At 39.2% G+C, this 22,496-nt stretch overlaps 2 long non-coding RNA genes across 2 annotated transcripts in view; one reads left to right on the forward strand and one right to left on the reverse strand.

The window, feature by feature from the left end:
• Window positions 1-13,282, forward strand: part of LOC138158107 (uncharacterized) — a 192,671-nt gene extending 179,389 nt beyond the window's left edge. The window contains exon 4 of the long non-coding RNA XR_011167555.1: window positions 13,102-13,282. This is a non-coding gene — a long non-coding RNA (uncharacterized lncRNA). The remainder of the gene's footprint in view (window positions 1-13,101) is intronic.
• LOC138158108 (uncharacterized) overlaps window positions 10,995-22,496 on the reverse strand; it is a 98,374-nt gene continuing 86,872 nt past the window's right edge. Inside the window, exons 2-3 of the long non-coding RNA XR_011167556.1 lie at window positions 19,363-19,536; window positions 10,995-11,182 (exon numbers count right to left, since the gene is read on the reverse strand). This is a non-coding gene — a long non-coding RNA (uncharacterized lncRNA). The remainder of the gene's footprint in view (window positions 11,183-19,362; window positions 19,537-22,496) is intronic.

The raw sequence follows: 22,496 nt of genomic DNA on the forward strand, positions 1-22,496 counted from the left end.
GTCAATTGGTTCTGTTTGACATTAGTTGAAATGACATTGGCAGGACGAAGTTGGGCAACAAACATTTATGAAGCACCTGCTGTGTGCCAGGCCTTGTGCTAAGTAATCAGGGCCACAGTAATAGCTCCTAACCTTTTCCAGTATGAAGACAAAAATTTAAAATATTTTTTATTTTATTTAAATTTTTAAAAATTAATTTGTTTGTTTCCTTTTAGTTTATAGGATTCAATTCCGCAATTCCTTGAGTTTCACATTTTGTCCTCCTCCCTCCCCTCCCTCCTATGGCGGCATATAGTCAAGTATAGGATCTGTAAATACTTTCACATTATACATTAGTGAGGTTATAAAGACAGATTGTATCAGATGGAATGAAAAATGGTAAAGAGGACATAAAACCAAACAAGAGAAGGAAAAAGATCAGGTATTTTGCTTCCACCTGGATATACATTCAATTCTTTCTAGTTCTTTTTCTGGATGCACACATTTCTCTCCATCATCAGTCTTTTGGGATTGACTTATATCACTGCATTGCTGAGAAGAGTCCAGTATATCAAAGTTGGTCATCACACATACGTTGTGTCTGTAATTGTGTACAAATTTCTCCTCGTTCTACTCTTCTCACTCAGCATCAGTTTGTATAAGCCTCTCCAGGTAAATATGAAGACCATCTGCTCCTCGTTTCTTATAGCACAATAGTATTCCATAACATGCATATACCACAACTTATTCAGCCATTCCCCAATTGATGGGCACCCCCTTAATTTCCAATTCTTTGCCACCACAAAAAGAGCTGCTATAAACATTTTTGTACATATGGGTCTTCCTCCCACTTCTATGATCTCTTTGGGATATAACCCTAGGAGTGGTATTGCTGGGTCAAAGGATATGAAAGTATTTATAGCCCTTTGGGCATAATTCCAGATTGCTCTCCAGAAAGGCTGAATCAGTTCACAACTCCACCAGCAATGCATCAGTGTTCCAATTTGCCCACATCCTCTCCAGCATTTGTCATTTTCCTGTTTTGTCATCTTAGCCAATCTGACTGGTGAGATGTGGTACCTCAGAGTTGTTTTGATTTGCATTTCTCTAATCAATAGTGATTTAGAGCATTTCTTCATGTGCTTATAGATAGCTTTAATTTCTTTCTCTGAAAACTGCCTGTTCATATCCTTTGACCATTTATCAATTGGGGAATGACTTGCATTCTTATAAATTTGACTCAATTCTCTGTATATTTTAGAAATGACTCCTTTGTCAGAGACATAGGTTGTAAAGATCCTTTCCCAATTTCCCACCTCCCTCTTAATCTTGGTTACATTGGCTTTGTTTGTACAGAAGCTTTTCAATTTCATGTGGTCAAAATTATCCATTTTACATCTTATAATGTTCTCTAATTCTTGTTTAGTCATAAAGTCTTTCCCTCTCCACAAGTCTGACGGGTAAACTATTCCTTGTTTTAGCAGACTGCTTACAGTATCAACCTTTATACCTAGATCATGAACCCATTTAGACTTGATTTTAGTATATGGTGTTAGATAATGGTCTATGCCCAGTTTCTTCCATACTATATTCCAGTTTTGCAAGCAGTTTTTGTCGAATAGTGAATTCTTACCCCAAAAACCAGAGTCTGGGGGTTTATCAAACAATAGGTAACTATAGTCGTTGACTTCTAAATCTTGTGTGCCTAATCTATTCCATTCATTCATTCTTCTATTCCTCAGCCAGTATCAAGTAGTTTTGATGACTACTGCTTTATAATACAGATTGAAATCTGGTATAGCTAGTCTACCTTCCTTAGCATTTCTTTTCATTAATTCCCTTGATATTCTGGACTGTTTATTCTTCCAAATGAATTTTGCTACTATTTTTTCTAGCTCTATAAAGTAGTTTTTTGGTAAATTAATTGGTATGGCACTAAATACATAATTTAATTTAGGTAAAATTGTCATTTTTATTATATTATTTATTATATTAGCTCAAACCAACGATGAGCAATTGATGTCTTTCCAATTAGTGAAAAAAATTTTTTATGGTTCTTTTCATATAGGTATTGGATTTCTTTTGGCAGGTAGATACCAAAATATTTTATAATGTCTACAGTAACTTTTAAAAACTTTTAAAATTTAAAACTTTAAATCTCTTTCTATCTCTTGCTGTTGAATTTCATTGGAAATATACAGGAATGTCAAGGATTTGTGTGGGTTTATTTTATATCCTGCAACTTTGCCAAATTTATTTATTGTCTCAAGTAGTTTTTTACTTGATTCTCTAAGTGTATCATCATATCATCTGCAAAGAGTGATAGCTTGGTCTCTTCTTTGCCCAATTTGTTTGATTTCTTTTTCTTCTCTAATTGCTACTGCTAACATTTCTAGGACCAGATTGAATAAGAGGGGTGATAGTGGACACCCTTATTTCACCCCTGATCTTATGGGAAATGCTTCTAGCTTCTCCACATTACATATAATACTTGCTGATGGCTTTAGATAGATGCTACCTATTATTTTAAGGAAGGCTCCATTTATTCCTATACTTTCTAATGTTTTTAATAGGAATGGATGTTGTATTTTGTCAAAAGCCTTTTCTGCATCTATTGAGATGATCATGTGGTTTCTGCTCGTTTTATTGTTGATATGATCAATTATACTGATGGTTTTCCTAATATTAAACCATCCTTGCATTCCTGGAATAAATCCTACCTGATCAAAGTGTATTATTCTTGAGATAAGTTGCTGTAGTCTTTTTGCTAGTATTTTATTTAGAATTTTTGCATCTATATTCATGAGGGAGATTGGTCTATAATTTTATTTCTCTGTTTTATCTCTTCCTGATTTAGCTATCAGTACCATATTTGTGTCATAAAAAGAATTTGGTAGGACTCCTTTTTCACTAATTTTCCCAAATAGTTTGTAGAGTATTGGAATCAATTGTTCTTTAAATGTTTGATAGAATTCACTAGTAAATCCATCTGGCCCTGGATATTTTTTCCTAGGGAGTTGACTGATGGCTTGTTCAATTTCTTTTTCTGAGATGGGGTTATTTAAGTAGTTTAATTCCTCTTCAGTTAATCTGGGCAACTTGTATTTTTGTAAATATTCATCCATTTCCCTAAGATTGTCAAATTTATGTGCATACAATTGGGAAAAATAATTCCTAATTATTGTTTTGATTTCCTCTTCATTGGAGGTAGATTCACCCTTTTCATTTTTGATACTCATAATTTGATTTTCTTCTTTCTTTTTTTTATCATATTGACTAAGGGTCTATCAATTTTGTTTTTTTTCATAAAACCAGCTCTCAGTTTTATTTATTAATTCAATAGTTTTCTTAATTTCAATTTTATTAATCTCTCCTTTGGTTTTCAATATTTCTAATTTAGTGTGTAATTGGGGATTTTCAATTTGTTCTTTTTCTAGGTTTTTCAATTGCATTCCTAATTCGTTGACCTCCCTTTTCTCTAATTTAATCATGTATGCACTCAGGGATATAAAACTTCCCCTAAGAACTGCCTTTAATGCATCCCACAAATTTTGGTATGTTGTCTCATTATTATCATTCTCTTGAATGAAATTACGGATTGTTTCTATAATTTCTTGTTTGACCCACTCATTCTTTAGGATTAAATTGTTTAATTTCCAGTTAGTTTTTAGTCTGTCTTTCCATGGCCCTTTATTGCATATAATTTTTATTGCATCATCATCTGAGAAGGATGCATTTAATATTTTTGCCTTACTGCATAGAATTGTGAGGTTTTTATGCCCTAGAACACGGTCAATTTTTGAGTATGTGCCATGAACCTCTGAGAAGAAACTATATTCCTTTTTATCCCCATTCAGTTTTCTCCAGAGATCTATCATACCTATCCTCTCTAAAATCCTGTTCACCTCCTTAACTTCTTTCTTGTTTATTTTGAGGTTGGATTTATCAAGTTAAGAGAGGGGGAGATTAAGGTCTCCCACTAGTATAGTTTTGCTATCTATTTCTTCCTCTAATTCCTTTACCTTCTCCTCTAGGAATCTGGATGCTATACCACTTGGTGCATATATGTTAAGTAATGATATTGCTTCATTCTCGATGGTGCCTTTTAACAGGATATAGTTTCCTTCCTCATCTCCTTTAATTAGGTCAATTTTTGCTTTTGCTTTATCTGCGATAAGGATTGCTACCCCTGCTTTTTTTATTTTAGCTGAGGCATGATATATTTTACTCTAGCCTTTTACCTTTACCCTGTGTGTATTCCTCTGTTTCAGATGTGTTTCTTGTAAACAGCATATTGTAGGATTATGATTTCTAATCCATTCTGCTATCCATCTCCATTTTATGGGAGAGTTCATTCCATTCATATTTACAGTTATGATTGTTATCTGTTTCTTTCCCTCCATCCTATTCCCACCCCTCTTAATGTTCATATTTTTCCCCCTTCTCCCTCCCCCCCTTAATAATTTTCCTTTTGACCACCACCTCCCTCAGCATTCCCTTATCAGCCGCCCTCCCTTTTCCTCCCCTTTCTCCTTGCTTCTTCTCTCCCAACTAAGCCCCCCCCTTTCCCCTCCTACTGCCTGTAGGATATTTTTATACTTAATGAAGTATGTTATTTCTTCTTTGCACCAAGAGTGACAGGAACAAACCTCATGTAAACCTCCTCTTCCTCCCCTCTTTCCCTCTAAAATGATACTTTTTGCGTTTCTTCTCCATAGAGTCCTATGCTTAACTGGTTGTTATTCCCTCCTTGCACCAGAACCAGTGAGGGAAAAGCTCATATGATTCCCATCTCCCTCTCTCTTTTCCTCTGCTATACAGTTTTTATGCCTCTTTGTGTGGCATAATTTACCCTTTTCCACTTCATTCATTCCCTTTCTTCCCTTGCAGTCCCTTTGTAGCCCTTAGTAAGATTTTTTTAAATCGTCATTTTGTGTATTTTATACTCATACCCTCTCCTTGTCTGTAACCAGTTTGCTCTTATCAAATAGCAGGGTGTGTGTGTGTTTTCCTTGTTTACCTTTCTACATCACTGTTGCATCTTGTAATTGGAGGTTGAATTTTCCATTGAGTTCTGGCTTTTTTATCAAGAATGTCTGGAACTCTGTTATATCGTTGAATGACCATCTCTTTGCCTGGAAGAATATGCTTAGTCTCGCTGGGTATGTGATCCCATACATTGTTGTAACCCTAGCTCTTTTGCCTTCTGGAAAATTGTATTCCACTGCCTTCGATCTTTCAGTGTAGAGGCTGCCAAATCCTGTGCAATCCTCACTGTGGACCCTAGATATTTGAATTGTTTCTTTCTGGCTTCTTGAAGTATTTTCTCTTTTACCTGGTATTTCTGGAGTTTGGCCACAACATTTCGAGGACTTTTCAGTTTGGGATCTCTTTCCGCAGGTGTCCGGTGGATTCTCTCGATTTCTATTTTACACTCAGGTTCTAGTATCTCAGGAAAGTTTTCCTTAATGAGCTCTTGGAGAATATTGTCCAGGCTCATTTTTTCATCATGATTTTCTGGTCAGCCTATGGTTCTCAGATTATCTCTCCTGGATCTGTTTTCCAGGTCAGTTATTTTTTCCTTGAGGTATTTTACCTCTTTTTCCAATTTTTCATTCTTGTTGTTTTGTTTGACTAATTCTTGGTTCCTCATAGTGTTATTTGTTTCAATTTGGTTGATTCTAGTTTTTAGCAAATCATTTTCCTTGGTTAATTTTTGGAGCTCCTTTTCCATATCATACACTTTTCTTTTTAGAGAGATGTTTTCTTCATTATAATGTTTCTTTAATTCTGCTATTTTGGTTTTGAGAGAATTATCCATTTTGTCTTCTATCTCTCTCATTTTGTTTTCAAAGTTCCTTTTGATCTCATCTAGGAGAGCCTTCTGTGCTTGGGACCCATTCCCTGTTGAAGTTTCAGCTGTGGGTGTGGAGTCCACATTGTCTCCCTCTGAGTTTGGTTCCTCCCTCTGAGGATAGTAGGACTCCAGAGTCTTTGTCTTTGTAGTCTGCTTTCTACCCATTTTGAGGCAGGGCCCTAGCCATGCCCTTCCTCTAGGGATCCCAAGCCTTTACTGTAGAGGGTTTTGCCCTGGGGCAAGAGATACTATGTTTTCAGGGTCAGGGGGCAGGGGGGCGCAGTTGGAGCAGGCGAGGTTCACTCTGTCATCCTGGTCTTTGGAGGTCCTGATAGTGGCTTTTTTTTTTTTTAATTTCTGGGCTATGAAGTGGTAGCCCCAGAAGTATTTAATGTCCAGGACAGGGGCCCCTGTATTTGCTTCTCACCTTGCTCTTTCCAAACCCAGCCTTTGGTGATAGGCCTGGTAGTGGCCCTTGTGGTTGGTGGGACGACTTGCCCTCTGAGATGATCAGGCGGCTTCTGGGCCTGCCTCTGCCAGCCTCGCCTTCCAGGCCTGCCTCTGCATCTCCAAAAATTTAAACTTAATGAAATGAACAGACATGATGATGGCTGTACTGTTAGTGTCTGCTGATTGAGAAAATATGTGATGACATTGAGCTGTTCTCAATCCAGCAAAACTTTCAAATAAAATTGCATTCAATTACTCAAAATAGCAGCTATATACATTTGAAATGTAGTGTGTGTGTGTGTGTGTGTGTGTGTGTGTGTGAGTGAGTGAGGCATTATTCAGTCTCCAGGAGAGATACTGCTTATTTATCACACAACTGAGATTCCTCTTCCCCCTGCTCCCCCCACCCCCCCCGAAGCCCAGAGGTAGACAATGAATTAGCTTGTAGAAATGGTGCTATAAATGGGTGATTAGGTAAACTTGTCCATTTTTGCTGAGGGAACTGTTGTCCTTCCTGTCATCTGCCTTCACAAACTTAGGGGCATCCTTTATTCTTCACTCATATTTCTCATCCAATTAGTTTTCAAGTTTTGTCAAATCTCTCTGCTCATGTGGTCCCTGTTTTCATTCTGGCCTTCAGTACATCCCTCCTGGGCTATTACAGTAAGTTTCCTGACCTTGGTCTCTTCCCACTCCTGTTCAGCCTGCACACAGCTGCAAGACTGATATCTCTGAACCTTTGAATATATTAACTCCCCCCCGCACCCCCAGGTCTGGAATGTGCTCCTTCCTAACCTCGACCTCTTTGAATCTCTACTTTCCTTCCCATTCAGCCCAAGTTGCATTTCTTACATCAGACCTTTCCTGATTCCACAGTTATCAGGCCCCTCACCCCCATTATTACTCTGTGTATCATTCCAAGGCTTTGCAAGAGGACCCAAGTCACTCTATTCATTAAGCCATTTTGCTATAAATTTTGTAAATGGATTTGGTGGATTCAGACCTGGTTTGAACCTAATAAATAAAAATCCCAAGTTTGCCCTGAGAAGTACAGCACCTTTCGAAACACAGTCAGGCCGTGAGCATTTATTCTCTGCTTAATATGTGCCAGGCACTGTACTAATTGCTCAGGATACAAAGAAAGACAACAGACAGTTGAAGGGCCTCCCTCCATTGGTCAGAGGGCAGCCACCTACTGCCCTAGTTGCTTAAGATGTATGAAGGCCATTGAACTGAATCGAATATTTACTTACGGAATCCCAGAATGTTAGAACTGCCAACGAGCTTAGGGGTCACCACCTCCAACTTCTTATTTTACTGAAGAGAAATTTGAAGCTTGCACAAGGTCATTAGGTCAAGGTTCTGGTCTCATTTCTTCTCCTGACAAGCTGTGTAATCTTGGGCAAGACACGTTGCTTTTCAGGGCCTCAGTTTTCCCATCTGTAAAAACAAAGGGTCTCTTCTAGAGAGATAATCTCTAGGAAATTTTTTTTAGTTTATTATTATAAAATTCTGTGATCCTGGATAGAATGCTGATCGCCCAGTTCAGTCTTCTCTCTAATACTACAGACAGACATATGACTTCACAAGCAAAATTAGTCACTTCCTGTTCCAAAGAGGGGAATTTCAGGATTTGTAGGGAAGCATTCTGTGACAAAATAGAGTAACTCAGTGTGGTATAAAGAAAGGAGCATCAGACATGGAGTCAGAGAGATCTGGCGCTGCTACTTGCTATGGAAGTGGCCCAGGCCAAGAGGATGACGATGATGGGAGAACAGCAGTAAAAACACAATTGATATTTCTCTCTCCTTTTGAAATTTTGAAAGCATTTGTGTACGTCATCTCATTTGATCTTCATTATGTTCTACAAATACTTAAAGCCCTGTTTCCCAAATGAGGCAATTCAGACTGAATGTGGAGCGATTTACCCGCCCTAACACAACAGACAACGAAGGGTTTGGCGGCCAGGTCATCCTGACTCCGAGTCCAGAACTCTAGTATGCCCTGTCTCACCCCTCAGTGCCTCGGTTTCCCATCTGACAAATGGGGCGAGGATGCTGGTCTTGCCCACCTCACCAAGTTCTTGAGTAAAGAGCTTTATAAAAGGATGCTGCTTGTCAGCACAGGGTCCTGGAGCTTTGGGGTTTTAGGTGACAGCTGGTCCCAATGGAAACTCACCTCCTTTTTGGGAATAATCGCTGCTACTCTGAAGTTGTCTACTCATCATTTCAACAAATATTTATTCGATCACAAATTTAATGGTGGAAAGAATCTTGATGGTGAGATAGTCTAGAGGTTCTTAGCCTTTTTTTGTGTCATGGTCCCCTTTGGCAGCCCAATAAAGTCTCTATACCCCTTTACAGAATGATGTTTTTTAAAATGGAAGGCCATTAGAGCAGCTAAGTGGTACAGAGGAAAAAGCACCAGCCCTGGAGGCAGTAAGACCCTGGGTAAGTCACTTAATCCCAGTTGCCTCCAAAAATAAAAGGAAGGAAATCCTACATTTTAGTTAAAGGTTAGTGATAATAATGTAATTGCTCCCCTATCCAAGTTCATGGCCTCCCTGAAATCTGTAACCAGAGGCCTGTGGACCCCAGGGTAAAAAGCCTTGATCTAGTCCAACCTCTCTCATTTTCCAACGACGAAACAAAGGCCATGGATGTTAAGTGATTGCCCAAGGTTGCACAGGCAAGAAACTTCAGGACTGGGATTTGAACTTGGGCCCTCAGACTCCAGACACAGAGCGCTGGTCTCCTATAACATATCACACTGTATTAGGTCAGTAAGAGAGATGTAAAAACTATTGTGAAAAAGTCCCTGCCCTCACTGAGCTTATGTTCTACTGACAGTCTCATCTTCCCCAAACTGAACCGTGTGGTCTGGTGGAGGACCTTGATGCTGCTTTATCCAGGCGGCATTGAGAGAGTTATGGCCAGAGATTTCCCAACTCAGTGATGGCAAGTTTCCTAAATCTGCTCCTGGGACCAAGTTAAACCAGCCTCTCAGCTCAGCATCCTCAGCATCCCACAAAATGAAGTGGGGATTTTCTGCTTTAATGAGTTTCTGACTGTGTAAATATAGACGTTGTTTGGTCAGCACTTTTCCCAGCAGTATTTTCCAGGGATGATTTACCTGCAGTAAGTTCCCGAGGTAGCCTTCTGTAGATACTCAGGAGCAGGCACACCGACAGGGCAGAGGGAGGCCCTGGCCTTCTGAGACTGCCCAGCTTCATCAGACAGGAGGCCATGTCCAGGAATTTCCTCTGACTCAGTGCTGCCCAGGCTCTCCTTGGGGCTTCATATGGTCAAACCATTTTGGCCCATAGTAGGCCCTTAGTAAATGCTTCCTGACCAGCTGAGATCACATTTTATATACATTAACTAACTTGAACCTTGCTGAACCTCCCTAGGAGGAAGGAACTGTGGGTTTCATTATCCCCATGTTGCAGATGAGAAATTGAAAGATTAGAGATATTAAATGGTTTTACCATGGCCATCTAGCTAGTAAGTGTTGTGAGACCCAGATCCAGGACCAGAACTCACTCTTACCTATGAGGAAAAAAAAGTGTGCAACAGTGAAAAGAGTTTTGGGCCTGGGCTCCAAGCCTGGCTTTGTCCCTTCCTGCCAATGTGACCTTAGGAAAGGGAGTGGCCCTTGGAGCCTTAGTTTCATCATTTATAAAAACACAGAGTCAGACTAGGTGACTTCTGAGGTACCTTCTTGCCTTAGATACATGACCTTGGGGATGCTTTGGTTACCTCATTTGTAAAACTGGGGGTTGGACCAGAATGGCTTCCAAGATACCTTCTAGCCATAGGTGTATGTACAACATTGGTCAAATCATTAACCTCTCTGGGCCTCTTTAAATGATAGAGTTCAACTAAATGACCTCTAAAGTCTCTTCTAGTTGTAAGTCTGTGGTGGCTATCCAATGTTATATTATGGCAAGTTTCTTTGAATTATTCATGAACTTCACATGTAGCTTTCAAAGAAGGAAGTAAATACTTACAAAGGACCTTCTATGTATTGGACATGTCCCAGGGAATGCTGAGGAGCACAAGGTGCCATATTTGTTGTACAGAGTCTAGTTGGGCAAACAGAGGAATGTGAGCCATATCATACCAGTGGTTTAGCAAATCAGGGCCCTGAAGGTTGAGGAAGAGATTACTTCCAGCTGGGTGATCACGGATGGCTTCATGAAGAAAGGTTGTATCCAAACTGGTTATTAAAGGATGGATTGGATTCCAAGGTCATTTTTCCTTCATTGCATGGGGAGACCCATTCTTATAGCCAGGTTATCCTGTAGGAGGAGGCCCGAGAGATTGTTTCCTATGAAGAAATGTATGTAGTGGAATGATAGCCCACTTTTCATTCCTGAAGAGTGTGAAATATGGATTTCAATTTCTTCTGGCTATCCCTGAAAATTTTTTGTTTTCACATAGACCAGACTTTACTATGCAGAAGGGAGCAGAATGCATATGGATAGTTATAGAATATGATTGAAAAGGTCAGTGTAATACCCTCAATGGTACGTTACCTTCAAACCATCCCACACGTACCGCTAGACATTGTGACAGAAAAGACAAAGTAACCCCAAATGAAAATATGCTTGTGACCAGCCTGACCTATTCTCATAACAGTCTCTAAAAACTAATCTCATTATGTGTTTCTAATGTCATACATGGTGACTAAAGCATTTAAAGGTCAATAGAGAATGTATTAAAACAGGGCCCTTATGTTTTTATCAGGTGGGCATCTAGGAACATTAAACATTTTCCTTTTCTGGTGGATTGCTTCTTATTTCCTTTCCTTCCTCACCCCAACTGTATTTTTTCAACCTTCATTGTTACAGCTCATCATCAATCTCGGCTGTTTTCCCTTGGTACTCTTGTCATCCTGAAAACAAACAAACAAACAAAAGAGACCTTTCATTTTCATTGTGATTGTCTCTTTTTCTTAAGGCATCCATCCCTATGTAGTTTTTACAAAGACTTACGTAGATATCTGTCATGAGGAAAACAAAATGTTTGGGGGTCTTGGATATAATATGCATATAAAGTTGTGTTTGTATGGTAAAAGTCATATTACCCTGTTTACCTTTTTTTAAAGCTTTATTAATGCCTTTTGTTCTCTATAGCAAGGTTATTTCTCAATATTACACCCTCTCATTAAACCAGTCCCTTGTAGCAAAGAAAAATATTTCAGTAATAATTGACCTACCACAAAGTAGCATTCTAGTCCCATAGACCCCTAAAAAGAAGAGGGAAGTAGATTTCATCACCTGTTGTCTCAGGCCAACATTGGTCATTGCCACTAATCTTGATTTAATTGTCCTTTATATCGTTACTGTAGTGATAAGCCACAGCTACTGGAGACCTGGAAAATAAAGTTCTTTCCTCCAAACCCCCAGTCACTGGCAACATCAGAAACAGATGTGTTTGTCAGTGGAAAAATATTAAAGTAGATACAGTACTGGGCAGTCAGGTGGTGCAGTGAATAAAATGCTGTATCTGAAGTCAGACTCATTTTCCTGAGTTCAAAACTGACCTCAGACACTTATTAGGTATGTGATCCTGGGTGAGTCACTTAGCCCTGTTTCCTCAGTTTCCTCATCTGTAAAATGAGCTGCAGAAGGAAATGACGAACTACTCCAGCATCTTTACCAAGAAAAGTCCAAATGGTGTCATGAAGAATTGGACTTGACTGCAAATGACTGAAGAGCAGCAGATGTGTTACCATCTGCTTTGCTGCTGTACCCTAAGGAACATGGGACTTTACCATCTGACTTGCTGCTGAAACCTCCTCTATCTTTTGTTTCCCCCATTAGAATGTGAGCTCCTTGAGAGTAAGGACTGTCTTGATTTTCTATTTGTATCCCTAGTAGTTGACCCAGTACTTTGCACATAGTAAGTATGTAGTAAATAACTATTTATCTGTTCATTCATTCAGTACGTTCTCTTGGTTTTGCTTTCCTTGCACTGACTGACTCAATTTAAGTCTTCTCATGTTTCTTTCAACTTATCACAGTTGGTGATTCTTACTATGTGATACTGTTCCATTATATTCATGTGTCAGAATCTGTTCAGTCATTTCCCAATAATGGGATAATGTGTCCAAGGCTTTTTTTCAATACTACAAAAAGAATCACATTTTAAAAAGAAAGAAATGAAGGGAAATATCTTAATGAGAGGCTGATAGATTGGATCTTCAATGAAAGACAATAAAAAACATCTATTTGTGGTATAACTTTCTCTGACAAAGAAAGTGACGTAATTATAATAGTATATGTGTCTAATACTTTAGGGTTTGCAAAGTGATTTACACATATTATCTTATTTGATTCTCAAAGAACACTATGAAATAGGTACTATTATTATTCTCATGCTACCAGAGAGGAAACTGAGGCTTACTGAACTGAGGTGATTTGGCCAGGGTCACAGAGCTATGAAGGGTCTGCATGGGGATTCCAACTCACATCTGACTGACTCTTAATTCCTGCACTCTTCTCACTGAACCGCCTGGTTGTCTCCTTTATTAGGGGAAGAAAGCAGAAACAGAATGTTCCTTCCCTCTTTATGAACATTTTAGGAGAGAATTCCTCTACCAGGACTCAACATTCTTTTCTCAGTATAATGGTCTCTTCTGCAGTGAAGAAAGAGGAACGCGATTTGAATTCACAGTGTAATTATTATCACTAATTATACTTTACTGGTACTGATTGTTAGTAGTTATAATCTATTGATGGTAAAACAAACAAAGAGACAGGGAGGACACATGCCAGTTTGTGACACAGACACCCTTTTGTCCTGTTTCAGGAGACGCTGCAAGACAAAGAGAGGAGTTGGATTCCAGCCAAGGAGCTGACCAGCATTGCCAGGACTTTGAACTGATCTGGGTGACTCCTGAACATGGAAGCTTCTCCTATTTTATTCTAAGTAGTAAAAAAAGAGGGCCAAAACACGTTACATGTGCACCGATCTAAGCACAACACAGGTACTTTTGAATATCCTGGAAAAGGGTGCTCTCAGAGGCTGGCAAGGTTCCTTCTCTGTGGTTGTAGCTCTGGACTAATCTGTCACTCTGTTTCTACCACCTGTTTGGAGGGGCTGGGCAGGCAAGAGATGCTGCAAAGCGAGGACAGAGTGGGAAGGAGCTTTTATGGCCATTTGTGATTAGAGGGGAAAAAGGAAGAGGAAGTTTGCCATCTTTAGCTTTCTATTTTGACCCGTTATTCTTGCTAACTATGTACTAAACTTGGTTGCTTTTATGCTCCTGAAGGAGTATAAGTTCTCTAAGTTTTAAATTTTCCATTAAATGTTATCCCCCTGGGTCAAAGCCTCAACTGCTCCTCTCTTGTTATGTATCTTGCCAAACTCTCCTATTTAGTCTTAAGAGAAGTGCTCAAATGTTATTTAAAAATTGCAACAGCAAAAATGTGATAGTGTGTGTTAAAGCTCAGTTACACGAGTAAACCTTGATCTGTTCAGATTGTGACCCTGATGAACTGAACTCTAGGTTACTTAATGAAAAGACCAGTGTCATTCCAGAACTAGTGGCTCTCATTTCCCTATAATAGCATCTGGAAAATTATTGAAGAAAGCCATGCAATTAATCACAGCATCCTTGAGATGAAAGGGACGTTAGGGACCCTGTAGCCCTACCTTCTCCTTTCTGACCAGTGAAGAAATCTAAGACTGAGATAGGTAGTATAACCCTCCCAAGATCACACAATTAGTTAATGGCAGAGCTGGGACTAGAATGAAGATTTCTGGTTCTGAGAGAAATGATTATTAATAATCAATGATTTGGGGAGACCCAGAGTTCCCTCTTTTTCTGAAGACCTCATTTTAGAAGCTCAGTCTCTAAAAGTTGAACTAATTTTCTCCTCAGTTGTGGTCAGACCCCACCCAACCTTAGGAGAAATCTAATGTAAGGTGAATTCCCTCCTCATTGTGTTCCTCTCACACAAGTTTGGTATGTTAGGTGGAGGTAGATCTTTTGTCTAACTTGCCTAAGACTGAAGGGGTGGTGGTCTGGGTATAGAGATAATTTCTGAGTACAAGAGTGACATGACACCATTGTCCCAGCCCCTCATTGGAGTGAACCCACTTTTCTTTGTAAGGTTCACCTCTCATTATTTACCAATCAGTTAATTGTCACCCTCAGGAGTCAAGGGCATGTAAACTGTGAGCCCAACACCATGAGGGGTATTTGTCATTTGAGAGTAGCACTGACTTCTTTTATTAATAAATGGTTAATTACCTAGAAATTATGGCTTTTTTTTTGCTTTTTTTATTTTGCTTTTTGGAAGGGCAATTGGGCTTAAGTGACTTGCCCAATGTCACATGTCTAGTAAGTGTCAAGTGTCTGAGGCTGGATTTGAACTCAGGTCCTCCTGACTCCAGGGCCAGGGCTCTTTTTACTTCACTACCTAGCTGTCCCCCCTCGAACTTTTTAAATGTCACAGTTCTTGGTCTTGTTCAGACCTGAACAGCCTGACAGTAGTAGTAAGGGCCAAAATTAAAATAGGCTAAACTTCTTTGGGCCGCAGATAGGTTTTTAGCAGCTCACTTTCCAAGTAAAGGTATAATTAATGATTAAACTATTTTATAAATAAACCACATTAAAAAAGGGAAATGTCAATTAATTACATTTATTACTTAAGATTTTTATTTAACATGAAATCACTCCTCTCAGACTAGAGACAGACTGACAATGAGTGGTTGCCAGCAGTCACATGACAAACAGGAGAGAATACACAGTGGCAATGTACCCAACACATTACATGACGGGCATAATAGTGAGTGAAGGGTGGGTTAAGTGGGGCATGGACAAAGCACTCATTACATCTTTACTTTCTTTTATATCCTCTACCTTTTCTCAGGTCACCCAAAATCCTTTGGCATGTCAGAAGAGGCCCATGGACTGACTGTATGTTGTGCAGGTCTGGTCTAGTCCTTTCTGCATGATGTGTCTCCCCTTCAACTAGACTTCCTTATGTCATTGCTTTTGGTGGAATTGGACTCACACTCAACAAATAATCAGCTTTCTTCAACTCAAACATTACCTTCTTCCAGGGGCCTGTTCCCTGCCCTTAGTTGCCCCAGAGACTTTCTCATGTTACTCTCTGTCTCCTTTGTATGTATTTTTATGTGCATATTTATTTTATATGGTAGCTCGCCAATAGAATGTAAATTATTAGAGGGCAGGGAATACTTCTATGTCTTCTTGTATTTCTGTAGCTTAGCCCAGTAGTGGCTTGGCAGGTAGTAAGAGTTTACTCCTTGTTCACTTACTGACTGAAAGAAGGGTCACTCATTTCATCACTTTGCAGATGCCTTGATGCTTCTCCTATATTCATTGAAAGGCTTCTTCCTTTGACTAGGTGTGGTCACAAATAAATTTTTTTTAGATTGAATTGGCTGAAAATGTTAGTTGGTATATTAAAGGAAGCCTGCAAACACTATAAAAATTGTGAAATGAATTTTTACTAGAGTAGTATCTTGCTAAGAGATGAAGACTTTTTAAGTGCCTGGCACATTAATAATGTAATTTAGTGCTGTGATTGCTTTGTAGAATAAAGATATTTGAGTCTATAACCTGGAGACCTGACTGCTAAAACTATAATTTAGCATTCCAAATATGTTATTACTGAATAATACATAATTTAAAAACAAAACCAAACCAAGAACTTGATGTTTGGTTGCAAAGGCCTTAACTATAAAGCATTTATTTCTCAGTAATACAGTCCAAATGACAAAAACACAATCCTCCTGGGTTCCTATAAAAGTTTGTGTCTTACTTCTTGTGCAATTAAGGAATAAGGAAATTTTAAAAGGGAATTGTTTCTCTCTTAGAACATACTCTACTACCTTTAGGAAGTTGAATTAGTTTAAGGAGCCTGCACCCAACTTTTGTAAGCCACTCCATCACTTTTCCTGAAAAGATTTCCATTAGGCTCTGCAATGGATACATTTATGGTTGTTCCAGAGGCCGTAAGGAAAATGACATCCTTGGATTCCTGAGCTGTGATTTGGGTCTCCTCCCACTTATAGAAACATTATCTTCTGAGGATAGGCTTCATTATGTAATTTGGTTAATGATGCTTATTCATAAGACCAAGGCACTGAGGGCTTTTCCCCCCATGTTCAGGTTTTAGCACTTTTGTCACAAAAGAATTTCATCTGTTTAAATTTGTGTTGAAACTCATATAACTTGGTGGAGTTGTGCTTACTTTACACATGACAGAAAACTGAGGCATACTTTATTCACTAAGCCAGAAACCAAAAGAATGCCTATTTTTCCTTTCTCTCTGTATCTGTAGTGCCTAGTATTTTTTTCTGGACAGGACCTAGTATTTCACTAGTATAGGCAATGCCTGGCCCACTGAACAATGAAGTGATTTGCTGAGGGTCACCCAGCCAACATGTGCCAGAACCCCAACTAGAATCCAGGTTTTCCTGATTCGAAAGACAGTTCTCATCCGTTAGGAGGACAGTTCTCTATCCATTAGGCAACACTACCTTTCACCTTATACACAGGGATAGGGATTGGACATGTGATTTCATTAGGATAGAGAATTCCTAGGTGAGGATTTTTTTCCCAGTACAGTTCAGCACTCTTTCTCTGATTTTTATGGAGTGAGGGTCATCCCTGGCATGTAGCAGGGCAGCGTTGTATGACTTGAAAGGAGGTGGCATACTCATCTCTGGCCTTTTCTCCCCCAATCCTTCTCCAAGGGAGACTTTAATTCCTGTTAGGAGAGGAAGCAGGAGGTTGGAGTTGAAGCCTGGGCACTCTGCTTTCCTCACAGGAAGAGTACTAGACTAGAATTATATATATATATATATTCCCTAAATATTGATAGTCTGGGGAGGGGAGAGAGACAGACAGACAGAGAGAGACAGACAGAGAGAGAGAGACAGACAGAGAGAGAGAGAGACAGAGAGACAGAGACAGAGACAGAGAGAGAGACTGAGAGAGAGACAGAGACAGAGAGAGAGACAGAGACAGAGAGAGACAGAGAGAGAGACAGAGAGACAGAGAGAGAGAGAGAGAGAGACAGAGAGAGAGAGAGAGAGAGAGAGAGAAAAGACAGACAGACAGACAGACAGACCTAGATCACACTTAAGGGGAAAGGCTCTACTACAGCAAGCTGGAGATTAGGTATTTGTTGGAGATTCCCAACTGCTCTCATGTTGGGTTCTTCAAAGAGTGTTTTCTTTCACTTTTCCTTCTTACCCCTAGAAGCTGGAAACCAGAAGTGTACAAAGTGATTGTAGAGCCCAAAGAGAGATAGAAGAAATCTGAAGCACTTCTCAAGCTAAGGGAGGAGTGAGCCTCTCCTCTCTTCTCCCTCATGCAGGTGCAGGACATTGATCTCCACCAGTGAGTAGAGTCCCATTCTGGTGGTTCTTGGCACTCGGCTTACATAGAATCTTAGAGAGTTTATTGGTGCCCTGAGATGCTAAGTAACTTGCCCAGGGTTACATAGCTTATATCTGTTAGAAACAGGACTTGAACCCAGGTCTTCCTAGCTTCAAGGAGGCCAGCTCTCCATCCACTATGCCATACTCTCACTTTACATATACGAGTTTAATATTTTCTGGATTGGAATGAAATATATTGGCTATGGGAGGGGCTGATAAATGTGTTGGAATGAATTGAAGTATATATTCCCTGCCTTCATAGAGGTTTCACACTGATTCTGTGGCACTCAGAAGAATCTGAGATCTCATTAATACAGATATTATCTCTAATGGTGTAGTTCGCAAACATCCTTTACAATTATAAAATTTTATAATTATATAATTACGAATCTGTAATGTTATAAATCCCCCACAGAGCATATAATGATTCTCAAAATCTTCTATAAAAGAGAGTGTGGACTGCCTCAAAATGGCAGAATTTCCATTCTCTCGTTAATGGGAGATGAAACATGGGGGTTCCCACTCTTCAGGGAAATGAAGTAGCATAGTAGAATAGTAGGAATGAATGGTAGGTTTGGAGACAGAATACCTAGGTTCAAGTCCCAAGTCTGCTATTTACTTTGACCTTAGGGATCTCCAGCCTCAGTTTCTTTATTTGTAAAATGAGGAGGTTGAGTTAAGTGATCTCTGAAGTCAGTTCAGGAGAGGAGAGGTACTATTACTAGGTATGATTGGGAAAGTAGAAAATAGGATCATTGAATTTAGGGGTAGAGGGGACTTTAGGGGCCATCTAGTCTAGTACCCTCATTTTACAAGTTAGGAGTTTCAGATCCGATAAAATGAAAGGATTTGCCCAAGATCACACAGGTAAAAAGTAGCGGAGCCAGGATTTGAACCCAAATCTTCCTTCAGAGTCAGTTCTTCAGCTGTATCACTGCCTGCAGGGTAGTAAAGTATAGGGTAGTTATTTGTGGCTTTGCACTTGCAGCTTGAGGAGGCTGGGAACCCTAAAACTTTCTGGTTGGCCAACACCAATCCCCAAATGCAAATCCTAAGAAAATTCTCTATAATTCTTCCCAGTACCAGTAGAGGAAATGTAGAGGTTAAAGTGTGTTTGTGTGTGTTTGTGTGTGTGTGTGTGAAAGGATAGGAAGAAATTTCACTGCAAATTTTAGTTAATGCCAAAGCTTATCTTTTTCCATTGAAAAATTAATTGGATTTGTTTCTGAAGAGCCCTCCAACAATGTTCAGTATCACTTAACTGTGAATAACCCAGAGTGGATAAACCAGCTGTGCTGGTGGCATCTGTCCTACCCCAATGCCATAGGCATAGTCTGACATATAAAGTCAGAAATCTGGTGGAGTCAGTAAGATTATTCTTCCTTGAAAGTATAGCTAACTACAGAAAGAAGTCTGGGCTGAGTTAGGGGACCTGGGTTTTAAATCCCCCTCCTCTTCCAACTAGTTTGACCTTGGGGGAATCATTTCTTCTTTCTTTGGTTCAGTTTTCTCATCTATAAAATGAGTTTCCTCTCTGACTCTCCATTTAGTTTACAGGGCTATTGCATAAATTAAACGAAATAATGTGGGCAAAGGTGTTTGATAAAAATCCTTCAAATGGAATACTTTCTTTTTTTTGCCTTTTACCTAGAGCTGTAGCTGGGAAGTTCAGTCACTTCATTTTCCACATGAGGAAACTGATGCCCAGAGCAGGGAAATTACTTGCCCAAGGTCACACAGATAATTAGTAGCAGAACTTTGAGCAGGAAACAGGTTTCCTCATTTCATGCTTCTTCCATGAAGTCTCATTTAAAGAATTGCCTATAAAAGAAGGTTAGGGGGAGAAATTGAAGATGATGAATAACCAATATTTATATAGCATTTTGAAGTTTGCAAAGTGCTTCATCTCATTTGAGCCCTCCTCACAACACCTGTAAAGTAGGTCATTTGAATTGTCTTTTATGGACCAGATTTTGTAATCACAAGGAACTTCCAGTGAGGAAAGTTTCTCTACCAGTGCAGATTGCCAACTGCTTTGCAATTTACATTTGCAAAGTTTTACCTGGAGTACTACCTGGATGACTTGCCTGATGTCACACAGTCAGTACATTTCAGATGCAAAACTTGAATCTAGAGTTTTTCTAATTGCAAGCTCAGCTCTTTATCCACTATGCCAGTGTTGCCTCTCTCGGGGTGGGCAATATGGGTTGTCTTGTTATTTTCACTCTGTAGTTGAGGAAACGGTCTCAGAGACATTAAGTGACTTACCCATGATCACTTAGTGTACTCACAAGGTCAATGGTATGATACATACACATTTCTTCAAGACTTTGTAGCGACTTTAAATACATTTATTTCTAGATATTCATCTAGATATTTACCAGTAAAATAAGGATAATATTACTTGCATTGCTCACGTTAAAATGTTATTGTGAAGAAGGTATAGTATAAGTGTGAACTATTTTTAATTTTATTTGCACATGGTTGATATAAACTTCGATGAGCCAATAGCCTTGTTAAAATATATAATATAATCTATAGAAAATTATATGTAGATTTATAGACATATGTGCACGTGTACATACATAATTAATACAGAAACGTCAAGACTTGACAGAGTAAATCTTGTTGTCTTCACTTGTGTGCTTTTATACGAAGTGAAGATTGGTACCATTCTGAAACTAACGTATCAGCACTTTTGAATCTGTAGTTTGGGATTTCTGTATTTTGGTAGTCTTGGCCAAATTGTTAATTAGCTTCCAAGTAGAGAATGTGCATCCTTTTTGGGAAGTTTATTTTTAGCTCTCTAAGCTGCAGTTTTCTTCTTAAGTATGAAGGAGATATATGTGTGTAGCTATATACATTTATATTAATGTATGTGTATATACACATATATGTATAATATATAAATATACAACATCCACATACATACACACGTGACTTAGGATTCTGGCACTGGGCTAATGTACTTTCTTGAAAAATAAAAGGTGGGGGAGGCCAGGTAGCACAGTGAGTAAGAGCACCGGCTCCAGTGTTGGGATGACGTGGGGATCAAATCTGGGCTCAAATACTCAGCACCACACCCAGAAATAACTGGCCGTGTAACCTTGAGCAAGTTACTTAACCCTGATTGCTTTAAAAAAAAATAAGAAAAATAAAAGGTGACCCTGCTACCATGTGAAATTACAGCAAGAGATCAGTGAGGAAGGCATAACACCAATTAAAATTGTGCATTCACAAAGGCAGGAAGTAAAGTCATATTAATAAGATTCCCAGCTTGTATTTATATGAGGACAAGACTGTTTCAGGAAGAAGCTGGTACCCACTTGGCACAATCTTCTTAAAAATAGAGTAAGACTGGTGTGATGCCATATCTTACGAGAACTATTCATTCATTCATTCAACCAATATTTAATGAGCATCTTCCACGTTCAAGGCAATCTGTTGTCTACCCACTTGCAGTGAAGTGTGATTTAAAGCTAATAAGCTCATACACAGATTGTGCCTGTGTGTTTCATCCCCTATAGTTAAAGAAAATGATGAGAAAGGAAATGTAAATTTTTAATGGTCTTCAAAGGCTACCTTTTGTTACCCAATGCCATGTGAATAAATGAAGGATCTATCATTTTGTCATTGTTATGAAGTTCATCCACTAAACTCCCTGGTAAATGTGGAAACTCCTCTGCTGATTCAGATCCAGCTTAATGATTTTTAGTAACTAACTCCCAGGGTGTTGTTTGAGTATGCCCAGGGTCACACAGCTAGTAAATGTCAGTGGTGGAATTTGAATCCAGGTCTTCCTTATCCCAGGCCCAGCCCTTTATCTCCTTTAGATCTTGCTGACTCCAAGGCCAGACCTCTGTCTCACCATATTGCCTCTAATACTTTTCGATCCACCTGACTGTAATTGTGGTGTGTGTAGTGCAAAGAACCCTCCCTAGACTTAGAGAAATTACAGAGAAATATGGTTTTGAATTATGCTTCTGCTGTTTACTAGCTGTATGATCTTGGAAAAGTCATTAACCTCTCTGAACCCCAGATTTTTTACCTATAAAATGAGTATAATGGTACTTGCATCCCCCACTTTAAAAGGTTGTTGTGAGGAAGGTACTTTATAAGCCTAAAAGTCTTGTATAAATGTGAACCATTTTCAGTTTAATTCTCACATACCTGATAGAAACTAGAATGAGCCAACGGTCTTGTTCAAAAAGGAATGCAGAAGAATATAAGTTACTTTAGGGCAGAGACTGTTTTATTTTTGCCTTTGAATTCTCCTCTCCCCATCCCCTCCCTATACATGGCATAGTTTCTGGCACCTGGTTGGCCTTCCTTAATAAATCCTTGTTGAATTGAATGTTGTAATGCAGTGGATTTGCATTTTCATCCTATGAAGATCTAAATGAAGGAATGAAGAATGAATGTTAGATAAAGTAATGACTGGCAGAGAAGGATTTTATAGAATAATAATTGATCCTGAAAAAATTTAGTAGGGTGGGGGAGGACAGGGTAAGTGGCAGAGGGCTTCAGTCACAACATTTCAGAATTGGAAGGCTTCTCAGAGATCACCATTCATACCTGAACAAGAATCTTCTCTATTAATGGTCATCCAGTCTTTGCTTAAAGACCTCAAGAAAGGGGGAACCTTCAAGGAAAGTCAGTTCTACTTTTGTATGGTTCTAACTGTTGGGAAGCTTTTCCTTATGTCTGGGCTAAACTTCCAACCATTGCTTTGAATTTGTCCCCTGGGGCCAAGTAGAAGTCTAATTTCAAAGCATTGGCAA

The sequence above is a fragment of the Petaurus breviceps genome, unplaced genomic scaffold (assembly GCF_028583685.1).
Source record: "Petaurus breviceps papuanus isolate PSGF00001 unplaced genomic scaffold, PetGlider_PUasm1.0 174, whole genome shotgun sequence".
Classification (NCBI taxonomy): domain Eukaryota; kingdom Metazoa; phylum Chordata; class Mammalia; order Diprotodontia; family Petauridae; genus Petaurus; species Petaurus breviceps.